This window comes from Carcharodon carcharias, chromosome X, assembly GCF_017639515.1.
Source record: "Carcharodon carcharias isolate sCarCar2 chromosome X, sCarCar2.pri, whole genome shotgun sequence".
NCBI classification, from domain to species: Eukaryota; Metazoa; Chordata; class Chondrichthyes; order Lamniformes; family Lamnidae; genus Carcharodon; species Carcharodon carcharias.
Window position 1 is genome coordinate 8,752,054 of NC_054507.1, and position 17,281 is coordinate 8,769,334.

Here is a 17,281-nt window from a genome sequence, read left to right on the forward strand (position 1 = left end):
AGTCAGTGGCAGGAGAGGTGTGCTCCAGCACGAATTAGTGCCAGGGGAAGCGTGGTCCAGCGTGAGTCGGTGCCAGGAGAAGCATTCTCCAGCGTGAGTCAATGCCAGGAGAAGTGTGCACCAGCGTGACTCAATGCCAGGAGAAGTATGCTCCAGCACGAATTAGTGCCAGGAGAAGCCTTTTGCAGCGTGAGTCAGTGCCAGGAGAAGCGTGCTCCAGAGTGAGTCAGTGCCAGGAGAAGCATGCTCCAGCGTGAGTCAGTGCCAGGAGAAGCGTGCTCCAGCGTGAGTCAGTGCCAGGAGAGGTGTGCTCCAGCACGAATTAGTGTCAGGAGAAGCATGCTCCAGCGTAAGTCAATGCCAGGAGAAGCGTGCTCCAGTGTGAGGCAGTGCCAGGAGAAGTGTGCTCCAGCGTGAGTCAATGGCAGGAGAAGCATGCTCCAGTTTCAGTCAGTGCCAGGAGAGGTATGCTCCAACATGAGACAGTGCCAGGAGAAGCGTGCTCCTGCGTGAGTCAGTTCCAGGAGAGGTACGCTCCAGCGTGAGTCAGTGCCAGGAGAAGAGTGCTCCAGCGTGAGTCAGGGCCAGGAGAATCGGGCTCCAGCGTGAGTCAGTGCCAGGAGAAGCGAGCTCCAGCGTGAGTCAGTGCCAGGAGAAGCGAGCTCCAGCGTGAGTCAGTGCCAGGAGAAGCGAGCTCCAGCGTGAGTCAGTGCCAGGAGAAGCGGGCTCCAGCGTGAGTCAGTGCCAGGAGAAGCGGGCTCCAGCGTGAGTCAGTGCCAGGAGAAGCGGGCTCCAGCGCGATTTATTGCCAGGATAAGCATGCTCCACTGTGAGGCATTGCCAGGAGAAGTGAGCTCCAGTGTGAGTCAATGCCAGGTGAAGCATGCTCCAGCACCAGTCAATGCCAGGAGAAGCATGCTTGAGTTTGAGTCAGTGCCAGGAGAAGCGTGCCCCAGCGTGAGTCAGTGCCAGGAGAAGCATGCTCCAGCGTGAGTCAGTGCCAGGAGAGGTATGCTCCAGCGTGAGTCAATGCCAGGAGAAGCATGCTCCAGGGTCAGACGCTGTCAGGAGAAGCAAGCTCCAGCGTGAGTCAGTGCCAGCAGCATGCTCCAGTTTGAGTCAAAACCAGGAGAAGCGTGCTCCTGCGTGAGTCAGTTCCAGGAGAGGTACGCTCCAGCGTGAGTCAGTGCCAGGAGAAGAGTGCTCAAGCGTGAGTCAGGGCCAGGAGAATTGGGCTCCAGCGTGAGTCAGTGCCAGGAGAAGCAGGCTCCAGCGTGAGTCAGTGCCAGGTGAAGCGGGCTCCAGCGTGAGTCAGTGCCAGGAGAAGCGGGTTCCAGCGCGATTTATTGCCAGGATAAGCATGCTCCACTGTGAGGCATTGCCAGGAGAAGTGAGCTCCAGTGTGAGTCAATGCCAGGTGAAGCATGCTCCAGCACCAGTCAATGCCAGGAGAAGCATGCTTGAGTTTGAGTCAGTGCCAGGAGAAGCGTGCTCCAGCGTGAGTCAGTGCCAGGAGAAGCGACCTCCAGCGTGAGTCAGTGCAAGGAGAAGAGTGCTCCAGCGCCAGTCAGTTAAAGGAGTAACAAGCACCAGTTTGAGTCAGAGCCAGGAGAGGCGTGCTCCAGCATCAGCCAGTGCCAGGAGTGGTGTGCTCTAGAGTGAGTCAGTGCCAGGAGAAGCGTGCTCCAGCATCTGTCAGTGCCAGGAGAGCATGCTTCAGCATGAGTCAGGGCCAGGAGTGGCATGCTCCAGTGTGTCAGTGCCAGGCGAAGCATGCTCCAGCGTGAATCAATGCCAGAAAAGCCATGCTCCACTTTGAGTCAGTGCCAGGAGAAGCGTGCTCCAGCGTGAGTCAGTGCCAGGAGAAGCGTGCTCCAGAGAGAGTCAGTGCCAGGAGAAGCGTGCTCCAGAGAGAGTCAGTGCCAGGAGAAGCGTGCTCCAGCGTGAGTCAGTGCCAGGAGAAGCGTGCTCCAGCGTATGTCAGTGCCAGGAGAAGCATGCTCCAGCGTGAGTCAGCGCCAGGAGAAGCATGCTCCAGCTTGAGTCAGTGCCAGGAGAACCATGCTCCAGCATGAGTCTCTGCCAGGAGAAGTGTGCTCCAGCGTGAGTCAGTGCCAGGAAAAAGCCTGCTGCAGCATGTGTCAGTGCCAGGAGAGGTGTGCTCCAGCACGAATTAGTGCCAGGAGAAGCGTGGTCCAGCGTGAGTCGGTGCCAGGAGAAGCATTCTTCAGCATGAGACAATGCCAGGAGAAGCGCGCACAAGCGTGAGTCAATGCCAGGAGAGGTATGCTCCAGCACGAATTAGTGACAGGAGAAGCGAGCTCAAGTGTGAGTCAGTGCCAGGAGAAGCCCGTTCCAGCGTGAGTCAGTGCCAGGAGAAGAGTGCTCCAGAGTGAGTCGGTGCCAGAAGAAGCGTGCTCCAGCGTGAGTCAGTGCCAGAAGAAGCGTGCTCCAGCTTATGTCAGTGCCAGAAGCGTGCTCCTGTGTGAGTCAGTGCCAGGAGAACCATGCTCCAGCATGAGACTGTGGCAGGAGAAGCCTGCTCCAGTGTGAGGCAGTGCCAGTAGAAGCATGCTCCAGCATGAGTCAGTGCCAGGATAAGCGTACTCCAGCTTGAGTCATTGCCAGGAGAAGCGTGCTCCTGCATGAGTCAGTGCCAGGAGAAGCGGGCTCCAACGTGAGTCAGTGCCAGGAGAACCATTCTCCAGCATCAGTCAGTGCCAGGAGAAGCATGCTCCAGGGTCAGTCAGTGCCAGGAGAAGCGTGCTCCAGCATCAGTCAGTGCCAGGAGAAGCATGCTCCAGCATCAGTCAGTGCCAGGAGAAACATGCTCCAGTTTGAGTCAGTGCCAGGAGAAGCGTGCTCCAGCGTGAGTCAGTGCCAGGAGAAGCGTGCTCCAGTTTCAGTGAGTGCCAGGAGGAGCGTGCTCCAACGTGAGTCAGTGCCAGGAAAAGCATGCTCCAGTTTGACCCAGTGCCAGGAGAAGCGTGCTCCAGCGTGAGTAAGTGCCAGGAAGGCCATGCTCCAGTTTGTGTCAGTGCCAGGAGAAGCATGCGCCAGCATGAATCAGTGCCAGGAGAAGCGGGCTGCAGCGTGAATCATTGCCAGGAGAAGCATGCTCCAGCGAGAGTCAGTGGCAGGAGAAGCCTGCTCCAGCGTCAGTCAGTGCCAGGAGAGATGTGCTCCAGCATGAATTAGTGCCAGGAGAAGCATGCTCCAGCGTAAGTCAATGCCAGGAGAAGCGTGCTCCAGTGAGAGTCAATGCCAAGGAGAAGCATGCTCCCGCATGACTCAGTGCCAGGAGAAGCATGCTCCAGTTTGAGTCAGTGCCAGGAGAGGTATGCTCCAACGTGAGTCAGTGCCAGGAGAAGCGTGCTCCAGCGTGAGTCAGTGCCAGGAGAAGCATGCTCCAGTGTGCGTCTGTGCCAGGAGGTGCGTGCTCCAGCGTGAGTCTGTGCCAGGAGGAGCGTGCTCCAATGTGAGTCTGTGCCAGGTGGAGCGTGCTCCATCCTGAGTCAGTGCCAGGAGAAGCGTGCTCCAGCCTGAGTCAGTGCCAGGAGATGTATGCTCCAGCATGAGTCAGTGCCAGGAGAAGCGTGCTCCTGCGTGAGTCAGTGCCAGGAAAAGCGTGCTCCTGCGTGAGTCAGTGCCAGGAGAAGCGTGCTCCTGCGTGAGTCAGTGCCAGGAGAGGTATGCTCCAGCGTGAGCCAGTGCCAGAAGCGTGCTCCAGTGTGAGTAAGTGCCGGGAGAAGCGTGCTCCAGCGTGAGTCAGTGCCAGGAGAAGCATGCTCCAGCGTGAGTCAGTGCCAGAAGAATCGTGCTCCAGTGTGAGTCAGAGCCAGGAGAAGCGTGCTCCTGCGTGAGTCAGTGCCAGGAGAAGCGCGCTCCTGCGTGTGTCAATGCCAGGAGAAGCATGCTCCAGGGTCAGATGCTGTCAGGAGAAGCAAGCTCCAGCGTGAGTCAGTGCCAGCAGCATGCTCCAGTTTGAGTCAAAACCAGGAGAAGCGTGCTCCAGCGTGAGTCAGTGCCAGGAGAAGCGTGCTTCAGTTTCAGTCAGTGCCAGGAGAAGAATGCTCCTGCGTGAGTCAATGCCAGGAGAAGCGTGCTCCTGCGTGAGTCAGTGCCAGGAGAAGCGTGCTCCAGCGTGACTCAGTGCTAGGAGAAGCATGCTCCAGCGTGAGTCAGTGCTAGGAGAAGCATGCTCCAGCATCAGTCAGTGCCAAGAGAAGCATGCTCCAGGTTGAGTCAGTGACAGGAGAAGCGTGCTCCAGCATCAGTCAGTGCCAGGAGAAGCATGCTCCAGCGTGAGTCAGTGCCAGGAGAAGCATGCTCCAGCGTGAGTCAGTGCCAGCAGAAGCATTCCCCAGTTTGAGTCAGTGCCAGGAGAAGCATTCCCCAGTTTGAGTCAGTGCCAGGAGAAGCGTGCTCCAGCGTGAGTCAGTGACAGGAGAAGCGTGCTCCAGCGTCAGTCAGTGACAGGAGAAGCATGCTCGAGTTTGACCCAGTGCCAGGAGAAGCGTGCTCCAGCGAGAGAAAGTGCCAGGAAGGCCATGCTCCAGTTTGAGTCAGTGCCAGGAGAAGCATGCGCCAGCGTGAATCAGTGCCAGGAGAAGCGGGCTGAAGCGTGATTCATAACCAGGAGAAGCAGGCTCCAGCGAGAGTCCGTTCCAGGAGAATCCTGCTCCAGCGACAGTCAGTGCCAGGAGAGGTGTGCTCCAGCACGAATTAGTGCCTGGAGAAGCATGCTCCAGCGCAAGTCAATGCCAGGAGAAGCATGCTCCAGTGTGAGGCAGTGCCAGGAGAAGCGTGCTCCAGCGTGAGTCAATGCCAGGAGAAGCATGCTCCAGCACCAATCAGTGCCAGGAGAAGCATGCTCCAGCTGGAGTCAATGCCAGGAGAAGCGTGCTCCTGCGTGAGTCAGTTCCAGGAGAGGTATGCTCCAGCGTGAGTCAGTGCCGGGAGAAGCGTGCTCCAGCGTGAGTCAGTGCCAGGAGAAGCGTGCTCCTGCGTGAGTCAGTGCCAGGAGAGGTATGCTCCAGCGTGAGCCAGTGCCAGGAGAAGCGTGCTCCAGCTTGAGCCAGTGCCAGGAGAAGCGTGCTCCAGCTTGAGTCAGTGCCAGGAGAAGCGTGCTCCAGCTTGATTCAGTGCCAGGAGAAGCGTGCTCCAGCGTGAGTCAGTGCCAGGAAAAGCGCGCTCCAGCATGAGTCAGTGCCAGGAGAAGCGCGCTCCAGCGTGAGTCAGTGCCAGGAGAAGCGTGCTCCTGCGTGAGTCAGTGCTAGGCGAAGCGCGCTCCAGCGTGAGTCAGTGCTAGGCGAAGCGCGCTCCAGCGTGAGTCAGTGCCAGGAGAAGCGTGCTCCAGCATGAGTCAGTGCCAGGAGAAGCATGCTCCAGCGTGAGTCAGCGCCAGGAGAAGTATGCTCCAGCATCAGTCAGTGCCAGGAGAAGCATCCTCCAGGGTCAGGCAGTGTCAGGAGAAGTGTGCTCCAGCGTGAATCAGTCCAAGAAGCATGCTCCAGTTTGAGTCAATGCCAGGAGAAGCGTGCCCCAGCGTGAGTCAGTGCCAAGAGAAGCGTGCTCCTGCGTGAGTCAGTGCCAGGAGAAGCCTACTCCAGCGTGAGTCAGTGCCAAAAGAATCATGCTGCAGCGTGAGTCAATGCCAGGAGAAGCGCGCTACTGCGTGAGTCAATGCCAGGAGAAGCGAGCTCCAGGGTCAGTCAGTGCCAGGAGAAGCATTCTCCAGCGTGAGTCAGTTCCAGGAGAAGCATCCTCCAGTTTGAGTCAGTGCCAGGAGAAGCATGCACCAGCGTGAGTCAGTGCCAGGAGAAGCGTGCTCCAGTTTCAGTCAGTACCAGAAGCGTGCTCCAACGTGAGTCAGTGCCAAGAGATGCGTGCTCCCGCTTCAGTCAGTGCCTGGAAGGCCATGCTCCAATTTGAGTCAGTGCCAGGAGAAGCGTGCTCCAGCCTGAGTCAATGCCAGGAGAAGCATGCTCCAGCACCAGTCAGTGCCAGGAGAAGCATGCTCCAGTTTGAGTCAGTGCCAGGAGAGGTATGCTCCAGCGTGAGTCAGTGCCAGGAGAAGCGTGCTCCAGCGGGAGTCAGTGCCAGAAGAGGTATGCTCCAGCGTGAGTCAGTGCCAGGAGAAGCGTGCTCCAGCGTGAGTCAGTGCCAGGAGAAGCGTGCTCCAGCGTGAGTCAGTGCCAGGAGAAGCGTGCTCCAGCGTGAGTCAGTGCCAGGAGAAGCGTGCTCCAGCGTGAGTCAGTGCCAGGAGAAGCGTGCTCCAGCGTGAGTCAGTGCCAGGAGAAGCGTGCTCCAGCGTGAGTCAGTGCCAGGAGAAGCGTGCTCCAGCGTGAGTCAGTGCCAGGAGAAGCGTGCTCCAGCGTGAGTCAGTGCCAGGAGAAGCGTGCTCCAGCGTGAGTCAGTGCCAGGAGAAGCGTGCTCCAGCGTGAGTCAGTGCCAGGAGAAGTGTGCTCCAGCGTGAGTCAGTGCCAGGAGAAGTGAGCTCCAGATTGAGTCAGTGCCAGGTGAAGCATGCTCCAGCACCAGTCAATGCCAGGAGAAGCATGCTCCAGTTTGAGTCAGTGCCAGGAGAAGCGTGCTCCAGCGTGAGTCAGTGCCAGGAGAAGCGTGCTCCAGCGTGAGTCAGTGCCAGGAGAAGAGTGCTCCAGCGTCAGTAAGTGAAAAGTGAAATAAGCACCAGTTTGAGTCAGTGCCAGGAGAGCCGTGCTCCAGCATCAGCCAGTGCCAGGAGAAGCGTGCTCCAGCGTGAGTCAGTGCCAGGAGAAGCCTTTTCCAGCGTGAGTCAGTGCCAGGAGAAGCGTGCTCCAGAGTGAGTCAGTGCCAGGAGAAGCATGCTCCAGCGTGAGTCAGTGCCAAAAGAAGCGTGCTCCAGCGTATGTCAGTGCCAGGAGAAGCGTGCTCCTGCGTTAGTCAGTGCCAGGAGAATCGTGCTCCTGCGTGAGTCAGTGCCAGGAGAACCATGCTCCAGCATGAGTCTGTGCCAGGAGAAGCGTGCTCCAGTGTGAAGCAGTGCCAGGAGAAGCATGCTCCAGCATGAGTCTGTGCCAGGAGAAGCGTGCTCCAGTGTGAGGCAGTGCCAGGAGAAGCATGCTCCTGCGTGAGACACTGCCAAGAGAAATGTGCTCCAGCGTGAGTCAGTGCCAGGAGAAGCGTGCTTCAGCGTGAGTCAGTGCCAGGAGAAGCCGGCTCCAGCGTGAGGCAGTACCAGGAGAAGCGTGCTCCAGCGTGAGTCAGTGCCAGGAGAAGCGTGCTCCAGTTTGAGTCAGAGCCAGGAGAAGCGTGCTCCAGCGTGAGTCAGTGCCAGGAGATGCGTGCTCCAGCGTCAGTCAGTGCCAGGAGAAACCTGCTCCAGCGTCAATCAGTGCCAGGAGATCCATTCACCAGCATCAGTCAGTGCCAGAAGCATGCTCCAGCGTGAGTCAGTGCCAGGTGATGCACGCTCCAGTTTGAGCCAGTGCCAGGAGAAGCGTGCTCCAGCGTGAGTCAGTGCCAGGATCTGCGTGCTCCAGCGTCAGTCAGTGCCAGGAGAAGCCTGCTCCAGCGTCAATCAGTGCCAGGAGATCCATTCACCAGCATCAGTCAGTGCCAGGAGAAGCATGCTCCAGCGTGAGTCAGTGCCAGGTGATGCATGCTCCAGTTTGAACCAGTGCCAGGAGAAGCATGCTCTAGCGTGAGTCAGTGACAGGAGAAGGATGCTCCAGCGTGAGTGAGATGCCAGGAGAACCGTGCTCCAGCGTGAGTCAGTGCCAGGAGATGCGTGCTCCAGCGTGAGTCAGTGCCAGGAGAAGCCTGCTCCAGTGTCAGTGCCAGGCGAAGAGCGCTCCAGCGTGTGTCAGTGCCAGGAGAAGCGTGCACCAGTGTGAGTCAGTGCCAGGAGAAGCCTGCTCCAGCGTCAGTGCCAGGCGAAGAGTGCTCCAGCGTCAGTCAGTGCCAGGAGAAGCATGCTCCAGCGTGAGTAAGTGCAGAAGAACCGTCATTCAGTGCCAGGAGAGGCGTGCTCCAGCGTGAATCAGTGCCAGGAGAAGCGTGCTGCAGCGAGTCAGTGCCAGGAGAAGCCTGCTCCAGCGTGAGTCAGTGCCAGGAGAAGCCTGCTCCAGCGTGAGTCAGTGCCAGGAAAAGCCTGCTCCAGCGTGAGTCAGTGCCAGGAGAAGCCTGCTCCAGCGTGAGTCAGTGCCAGGAGAAGCCTGCTCCAGCGTGAGTCAGTGCCAGGGGAAGCGTGCTCCAGCGTGAGTCAGTGCCAGGAGAAAGGTGCTCCAGTTTGAGTCAGTGCCAGAAGAAGCGTGTTCCAGTTTGAGTCAGAGCCAGAAGAAACGTGCTCCAGTTTGAGTCAAAGCCAGGAGAAGCGTGCTCCAGCGTGAGTCAGTGCCAGGAGATGCGTGCTCCAGCATCAGTCAGTGCCAGGAGAAGCCTGCTCCAGCGTCAATCAGTGCCAGGAGATCCATTCACCAGCATCAGTCAGTGCCAGGAGAAGAATGCTCCAGCATGAGTCAGTGCCAGATGTTGCATGCTCCAGTTTCAGCCAGTGCCAGGAGAAGCATGCTCCTGCGTGAGACACTGCCAAGAGAAACGTGCTCCAGCATGAGTCAGTGCCATGAGAAGCGTGCTCCAGCGTGAGTCAGTGCCAGGAGAATCCTGCTCCAGCGTCAGTGCCAGGCGAAGAGTGCTCCAGCGTCAGTCAGTGCCAGGAGAAGCATGCTCCAGCGTGAGTAAGTGCAGGAGAACCGTCATTCAGTTCCAGGAGAGGTGTGCTCCAGAGTGAGTCAGTGCCAGGAGAAGCATGCTCCTGCGTGAGACACTGCCAAGAGAAGCGTGCTCCAGCGTGAGTCAGTGCCAGGAGAAGCGTGCTCCAGTTTGAGTCAGAGCCAGGAGAAGCGTGCTGCAGTTTGAGTCAGTGCCAGAAGAAGCGTGTTCCAGTTTGAGTCAGAGCCAGAAGAAGCGTGCTCCAGCGTGAGTCAGTGCCAGGAGATGCGTGCTCCAGCGTCAATCAGTGCCAGGAGATCCATTCACCAGCAGTCAGTGCCAGGAGAAGCATGCTCCAGCGTGAGTCAGTACTAGGTGATGCATGCTCCAGCATGAGTCAGTGCCAGGAGAAGCATGCTCCAGCGTCAGTCAGGGCCAGGAGAAGCGTGCTCCAGCGTGAGTCAGGGCCAGGAGGAGCGTGCTCCAGCGTGAGTCAGTGCCAGGAGTGTGCTCCTGCGTGAGTCAGTGCCAGGAGAGGTATGCTCCGGCGTGAGCCAGTGCCAGGAGAAGCGTGCTCCAGCGTGGGTCAGTGCCACGCGAATCCTGCTCCAGCATCAATCAGTGCCAGGAGAACCATGTTCCAACATCAGTCAGTACCAGGAGGAGCATGCTCCAGTGTGAGTCAGTGCCAGGGGAAGCATGCTCCAGTTTGACCCTGTGCCGGGAGAAGCGTGCTCCAGCCAGAGTCAGTGCCAGGAGAGTGCTCCAGCGTGAATTAGTGCCAGGGGAAGGGTGCTCCAGCAAGAGTCAGTGCCAGGAGAAGCGTGCTCCAGCGTGAATCAGTGCCAGAAGCGAGCTCCAGCGTGAATCAGTACCAGGAGAAGCGGGCTCCAGCGTGAGTCAGTGCCAGGGGAAGCCTGCTCCAGCGTCAGTGCCAGGAGAGATGTGCACCAGCATGAATTAGTGCCAGGAGAAGCGAGCTCCAGTTTGAGTCAATGCCAGGAGAAGAATGCTCCAGCACCAGTCAGTGCCAGGACAAGCATGCTCCAGTATGAGTCGGTGCCAGGAGAAGGGTGCTCCAGCGTGAGTCAGTGCCAAGAGAAGCGAGCTCCAACGTGAGTCAGTGCCAGGAGAAGCGTGCTCCAGCGTGAGTCAGTGCCAGGAGAAGCATGCTCAAAGCGTGAGTCAGTGCCAGAAGCTTGCTCCAGCGTGAGGCAGCGCCAGGAGAAGCGTGTTCCAGCCTGAGTCAGTACCAGGAAAAGCATGCTCCAGCATGAGTCAGTGCCAGGAGAAGCATGCTCCAGCGTGAGTCAGTGCCAGGAGAACCGTGCTCTAGCATCAGTCAGTGAAAGGAGAAAGATGCTCCAGCATCTGTCAGTGCCAGGAGAGCGTGCTCCAGCATGAGTCAGTGCCAGGAGAAGCGTGCTCCAGCGTGAGTCAGTGCCAGGAGAAGCGTGCTCCAGTTTGACCCAGTGCCAGGAGAATCGTGCTCCAGCGTGAGTCAGTGCCAGGGGAAGCGAGCTCCAGCATGAGTCAGGGGCAGGAGAAGCGTGCTCCACCGTGAGACAATGCCAGGAGAAGCGAGCTCCAGTCTGAGGCAGTGCCAGGAGAAGCGAGCTCCAGCGTGAGTCAATGCCAGGTGAAGCATGCTCCAGCACCAGTCAGTGCCAGAACCATGCTCTAGCATGAGACAGACCCAGGAGAAGCATGCTCTAACATGAGACAGAGCCAGGAGAAGCATGCCCCAGCATGAGACAGAGCCAGGAGAAGCATGCCCCAGCATGAGACAGAGCCAGGAGAAGCATGCCCCAGCATGAGACAGAGCCAGGAGAAGCGTGCCCCAGCATGAGTCAGTGCCAGGAGAAGCATGCTCCAGCATGAGTCAGTGCCAAGAGAAGCATGCTCCAGCATGAGTCAGTGCCAGGAAGAGCATGCTCCAGTTTGAGTCAGTGCCAGGAGAGGCGTGCTCCAGAGTGAGTCAGTGCCAGGAGAAGCGTGCTCCAGCGTGAGTCAGTGCCAGGAGAAACATGCTCCAGCATGAGTCTGTGCCAGGAGAAGCGTGCTCCAGTGTGAGGCAGTGCTAGGATAAGCGTGCTGCAGCGTGAGTCAGTGCCAGGAGAAGCGTGCTCCAGCGTGAGTCAGTGCCAGGAGAAGCATGCTCCTGCGTGAGACACTGCCAAGAGAAACGTGCTCCAGCATGAGTCAGTGCCATGAGAAGCGTGCTCCAGCGTGAGTCAGTGCCAGGAGAATCCTGCTCCAGCGTCAGTGCCAGGCGAAGAGTGCTCCAGCGTCAGTCAGTGCCAGGAGAAGCATGCTCCAGCGTGAGTAAGTGCAGGAGAACCGTCATTCAGTTCCAGGAGAGGTGTGCTCCAGAGTGAGTCAGTGCCAGGAGAAGCATGCTCCTGCGTGAGACACTGCCAAGAGAAGCGTGCTCCAGCGTGAGTCAGTGCCAGGAGAAGCGTGCTCCAGTTTGAGTCAGAGCCAGGAGAAGCGTGCTGCAGTTTGAGTCAGTGCCAGAAGAAGCGTGTTCCACTTTGAGTCAGAGCCAGAAGAAGCGTGCTCCAGCGTGAGTCAGTGCCAGGAGATGCGTGCTCCAGCGTCAGTCAGTGCCAACAGAAGCCTGCTCCAGCGTCAATCAGTGCCAGGAGATCTATTCACCAGCATCAGTCAGTGCCAGGAGAAGCATGCTCCAGCGTCAGACAGGGCCAGGAGAAGCGTGCTCCAGCGTGAGTCAGGGCCAGGAGGAGCGTGCTCCAGCGTGAGTCAGTGCCAGGAGTGTGCTCCTGCGTGAGTCAGTGCCAGGAGAGGTATGCTCCGGCGTGAGCCAGTGCCAGGAGAAGCGTGCTCCAGCTTGAGTCAGTGCCAGGAGAAGCGTGCTCCAGAGTGAGTCAGTGCCAGGAGAACCATGCTCCAGCGTGAGTCAGTGCCAGGAGAAGCATGCTCCAGCGTGAGTCAGTGCCAGGAGAAGCGTGCTCCAACGTGGGTCAGTGCCACGCGAATCCTGCTCCAGCATCAATCAGTGCCAGGAGAACCATGTTCCAACATCAGTCAGTACCAGGAGGAGCATGCTCCAGCGTGAGTCAGTGCCAGGGGAAGCATGCTCCAGTTTGACCCAGTGCCGGGAGAAGCGTGCTCCAGCCAGAGTCAGTGCCAGGAGAGTGCTCCAGCGTGAATTAGTGCCAGGGGAAGGGTGCTCCAGCAAGAGTCAGTGCCAGGAGAAGCGTGCTCCAGCGTGAATCAGTGCCAGAAGCGAGCTCCAGCGTGAATCAGTACCAGGAGAAGCGGGCTCCAGCGTGAGTCAGTGCCAGGGGAAGGCTGCTCCAGCGTCAGTGCCAGGAGAGATGTGCACCAGCATGAATTAGTGCCAGGAGAAGCGAGCTCCAGTTTGAATCAATGCCAGGAGAAGAATGCTCCAGCACCAGTCAGTGCCAGGACAAGCATGCTCCAGTATGAGTCAGGGCCAGGAGAAGGGTGCTCCAGCGTGAGTCAGTGCCAAGAGAAGCGAGCTCCAGCGTGACTCAGTGCCAGGAGAAGCGTGCTCCAGCGTGAGTCAGTGCCAGGAGAAGCGTGCTCCAGTGTGAGTCAGTGCCAGGAGAAGCGTGCTCCAGCTTGAGTCAGTGCCAGGAGAAGCGTGCTCCAGCGTGAGGCAGTGCCAGGAGAAGTGAGCTCCAGTGTGAGGCAGTGCCAGGAGAAGTGAGCTTCAGTGTGAGGCAGTGCCAGATGAAGCATGCTCCAGCACCAGACAGTGCCAGAAGAAGCATGCTCCAGCGTGGGTCAGTTCCAGGAGAAGCATGCTCCAGAGTCAGTCATTGAAAGGAGAAACATGCACCAGTTTGAGTCAGTGCCAGGGGAAGCGTGCTCCAGCCTGAGTGAGTGCCAAGAGATGCATGCTCCAGCATGAGTCAGTGCCAGGTGAAGCATGCTCCAGCCTGAGTCAGTGCCAGGAGATGCGCGCTCCAGCGAGAGTCAGTGCCAGGAGAACCGTGCTCCAGCGTGAGTCAGTGCCATGAGAACCGTGCTCCAGCGTGAGTCAGTGCCAGGAGAAGCATGCTCAAAGCGTGAGTCAGTGCCAGAAGCTTGCTCCAGCGTGAGGCAGCGCCAGGAGAAGCGTGTTCCAGCCTGAGTCAGTACCAGGAAAAGCATGCTCCAGCATGAGTCAGTGCCAGGAGAAGCATGCTCCAGCGTGAGTCAGTGCCAGGAGAACCGTGCTCTAGCATCAGTCAGTGAAAGGAGAAAGATGCTCCAGCATCTGTCAGTGCCAGGAGAGCGTGCTCCAGCGTGAGTCAGTGCCAGGAGAAGCGTGCTCCAGCATGAGTCAGTGCCAGGAGAAGCGTGCTCCAGTTTGACCCAGTGCCAGGAGAATCGTGCTCCAGCGTGAGTCAAAGCCAGGGGAAGCGAGCTCCAGCATGAGTCAGGGGTAGGAGAAGCGTGCTCCACCGTGAGACAATGCCAGGAGAAGCGAGCTCCAGTCTGAGGCAGTGCCAGGAGAAGCGAGCTCCAGCGTGAGTCAATGCCAGGTGAAGCATGCTCCAGCACCAGTCAGTGCCAGAAGCATGCTCTAGCATGAGACAGACCCAGGAGAAGCATGCTCTAGCATGAGACAGAGCCAGGAGAAGCATGCCCCAGCATGAGACAGAGCCAGGAGAAGCATGCCCCAGCATGAGACAGAGCCAGGAGAAGCATGCCCCAGCATGAGACAGAGCCAGGAGAAGCGTGCCCCAGCATGAGTCAGTGCCAGGAGAAGCATGCTCCAGCATGAGTCAGTGCCAAGAGAAGCATGCTCCAGCATGTGTCAGTGCCAGGAAGAGCATGCTCCAGTTTGAGTCAGTGCCAGGAGAGGCGTGCTCCAGAGTGAGTCAGTGCCAGGAGAAGCGTGCTCCAGCGTGAGTCAGTGCCAGGAGAAACATGCTCCAGCATGAGTCTGTGCCAGGAGAAGCGTGCTCCAGTGTGAGGCAGTGCCAGTTGAAGCATGCTTCAGCACCAGTCAGTGCCAGGAGAAGCATGGTCCCGCATGAGTCAGTGTTAGGATAAGCGTGCTCCAGCGTGAGTCAGTGCCAGGAGAAGCGTGCTCCAGCATGAGTCAGTGCTAGCAGAAGCGTGCTCCAGCGTGAGGCAGTGCCAGGAGAAGTGAGCTCCAGTGTGAGGCAGTGCCAGGAGAAGTGAGCTTCAGTGTGAGGCAGTGCCAGATGAAGCATGCTCCAGCACCAGACAGTGCCAGAAGAAGCATGCTCCAGCGTGGGTCAGTTCCAGGAGAAGCATGCTCCAGAGTCAGTCATTGAAAGGAGAAACATGCACCAGTTTGAGTCAGTGCCAGGGGAAGCGTGCTCCAGCCTGAGTGAGTGCCAAGAGATGCATGCTCCAGCATGAGTCAGTGCCAGGTGAAGCATGCTCCAGCCTGAGTCAGTGCCAGGAGATGCGCGCTCCAGCGTGAGTCAGTGCCAGGAGAACCGTGCTCCAGCGTGAGTCAGTGCCATGAGAACCGTGCTCCAGCGTGAGTCAGTGCCAGGAGAAGCATGCTCAAAGCGTAAGTCAGTGCCAGAAGCTTGCTCCAGCGTGAGGCAGCGCCAGGAGAAGCGTGTTCCAGCCTGAGTCAGTACCAGGAAAAGCATGCTCCAGCATGAGTCAGTGCCAGGAGAAGCATGCTCCAGCATGAGTCAGTGCCAGGAGAACCGTGCTCTAGCATCAGTCAGTGAAAGGAGAAAGATGCTCCAGCATCTGTCAGTGCCAGGAGAGCGTGCTCCAGCGTGAGTCAGTGCCAGGAGAAGCGTGCTCCAGCGTGAGTCAGTGCCAGGAGAAGCGTGCTCCAGTTTGACCCAGTGCCAGGAGAATCGTGCTCCAGCGTGAGTCAGTGCCAGGGGAAGCGAGCTCCAGCATGAGTCAGGGGCAGGAGAAGCGTGCTCCACCGTGAGACAATGCCAGGAGAAGCGAGCTCCAGTCTGAGGCAGTGCCAGGAGAAGCGAGCTCCAGCGTGAGTCAATGCCAGGTGAAGCATGCTCCAGCACCAGACAGTGCCAGAAGCATGCTCTAGCATGAGACAGACCCAGGAGAAGCATGCTCTAGCATGAGACAGAGCCAGGAGAAGCATGCCCCAGCATGAGACAGAGCCAGGAGAAGCATGCCCCAGCATGAGACAGAGCCAGGAGAAGCATGCCCCAACATGAGACAGAGCCAGGAGAAGCGTGCCCCAGCATGAGTCAGTGCCAGGAGAAGCATGCTCCAGCATGAGTCAGTGCCAAGAGAAGCATGCTCCAGCATGAGTCAGTGCCAGGAAGAGCATGCTCCAGTTTGAGTCAGTGCCAGGAGAGGCGTGCTCCAGAGTGAGTCAGTGCCAGGAGAAGCGTGCTCCAGCGTGAATCAGTGCCAGGAGAAACATGCTCCAGCATGAGTCTGTGCCAGGAGAAGCGTGCTCCAGTGTGAGGCAGTGCCAGTTGAAGCATGCTTCAGCACCAGTCAGTGCCAGGAGAAGCATGGTCCCGCATGAGTCAGTGTTAGGATAAGCGTGCTCCAGCGTGAGTCAGTGCCAGGAGAAGCGTGCTCCAGCATGAGTCAGTGCCAGGAGAAGCATGCTCCAGCGTGAGTCAGTGCCAGGAGAAGCATGCTCCAGCGTGAGTCAGTGCCAGGAGAAGCGTGCTCCAGCGTGAGGCAGTGCCAGGAGAAGTGAGCTAAAGTGTGAGGCAGTGCCAGGAGAAGTGAGCTTCAGTGTGAGGCAGTGCCAGATGAAGCATGCTCCAGCACCAGACAGTGCCAGAAGAAGCATGCTCCAGCGTGGGTCAGTTCCAGGAGAAGCATGCTCCAGAGTCAGTCATTGAAAGGAGAAACATGCACCAGTTTGAGTCAGTGCCAGGGGAAGCGTGCTCCAGCCTGAGTGAGTGCCAAGAGATGCATGCTCCAGCATGAGTCAGTGCCAGGTGAAGCATGCTCCAGCCTGAGTCAGTGCCAGGAGATGCGCGCTCCAGCGAGAGTCAGTGCCAGGAGAACCGTGCTCCAGCGTGAGTCAGTGCCATGAGAACCGTGCTCCAGCGTGAGTCAGTGCCAGGAGAAGCATGCTCCAGCATGAGTCAGTGCCAGGAGAACCGTGCTCTAGCATCAGTCAGTGAAAGGAGAAAGATGCTCCAGCATCTGTCAGTGCCAGGAGAGCGTGCTCCAGCGTGAGTCAGTGCCAGGAGAAGCGTGCTCCAGCGTGAGTCAGTGCCAGGAGAAGCGTGCTCCAGTTTGACCCAGTGCCAGGAGAATCGTGCTCCAGCGTGAGTCAGTGCCAGGGGAAGCGAGCTCCAGCATGAGTCAGGGGCAGGAGAAGCGTGCTCCACCGTGAGACAATGCCAGGAGAAGCGAGCTCCAGTCTGAGGCAGTGCCAGGAGAAGCTAGCTCCAGCGTGAGTCAATGCCAGGTGAAGCATGCTCCAGCACCAGACAGTGCCAGAAGCATGCTCTAGCATGAGACAGACCCAGGAGAAGCATGCTCTAGCATGAGACAGAGCCAGGAGAAGCATGCCCCAGCATGAGACAGAGCCAGGAGAAGCATGCCCCAGCATGAGACAGAGCCAGGAGAAGCATGCCCCAACATGAGACAGAGCCAGGAGAAGCGTGCCCCAGCATGAGTCAGTGCCAGGAGAAGCATGCTCCAGCATGAGTCAGTGCCAAGAGAAGCATGCTCCAGCATGAGTCAGTGCCAGGAAGAGCATGCTCCAGTTTGAGTCAGTGCCAGGAGAGGCGTGCTCCAGAGTGAGTCAGTGCCAGGAGAAGCGTGCTCCAGCGTGAGTCAGTGCCAGGAGAAACATGCTCCAGCATGAGTCTGTGCCAGGAGAAGCGTGCTCCAGTGTGAGGCAGTGCCAGTTGAAGCATGCTTCAGCACCAGTCAGTGCCAGGAGAAGCATGGTCCCGCATGAGTCAGTGTTAGGATAAGCGTGCTCCAGCGTGAGTCAGTGCCAGGAGAAGCGTGCTCCAGCATGAGTCAGTGCCAGGAGAAGCATGCTCCAGCGTGAGTCAGTGCCAGGAGAAGCATGCTCCAGCGTGAGTCAGTGCCAGGAGAAGCGTGCTCCAGCGTGAGGCAGTGCCAGGAGAAGTGAGCTCCAGTGTGAGGCAGTGCCAGGAGAAGTGAGCTTCAGTGTGAGGCAGTGCCAGGAGAAACATGCTCCAGCGTGAGTCAGTGCCAGGAGAAACATGCTCCAGCGTGAGTCAGTGCCAGGAGAAGCGTGCTCCAGAGTGAGTCAGTGCCAGGAGAGGCGTGCTCCAGAGTGAGTCAGTGCCAGGAGAAGCGTGCTCCAGCGTGAGTCAGTGCCAGGAGAAACATGCTCCAGCATGAGTCTGTGCCAGGAGAAGCGTGCTCCAGTGTGAGGCAGTGCCAGTTGAAGCATGCTTCAGCACCAGTCAGTGCCAGGAGAAGCATGGTCCCGCATGAGTCAGTGTTAGGATAAGCGTGCTCCAGCGTGAGTCAGTGCCAGGAGAAGCGTGCTCCAGCATGAGTCAGTGCCAGGAGAAGCATGCTCCAGCGTGAGTCAGTGCCAGGAGAAGCATGCTCCAGCGTGAGTCAGTGCCAGGAGAAGCGTGCTCCAGCGTGAGGCAGTGCCAGGAGAAGTGAGCTCCAG

General features: G+C 58.3%; 1 protein-coding gene across 1 annotated transcript in view; it reads right to left on the reverse strand.

The window, feature by feature from the left end:
* The window catches only part of LOC121273272 (zinc finger protein 148-like), a 407,528-nt gene that overhangs the window by 250,152 nt on the left and 140,095 nt on the right, over nt 1-17,281 (reverse strand). The window lies entirely within an intron of this gene.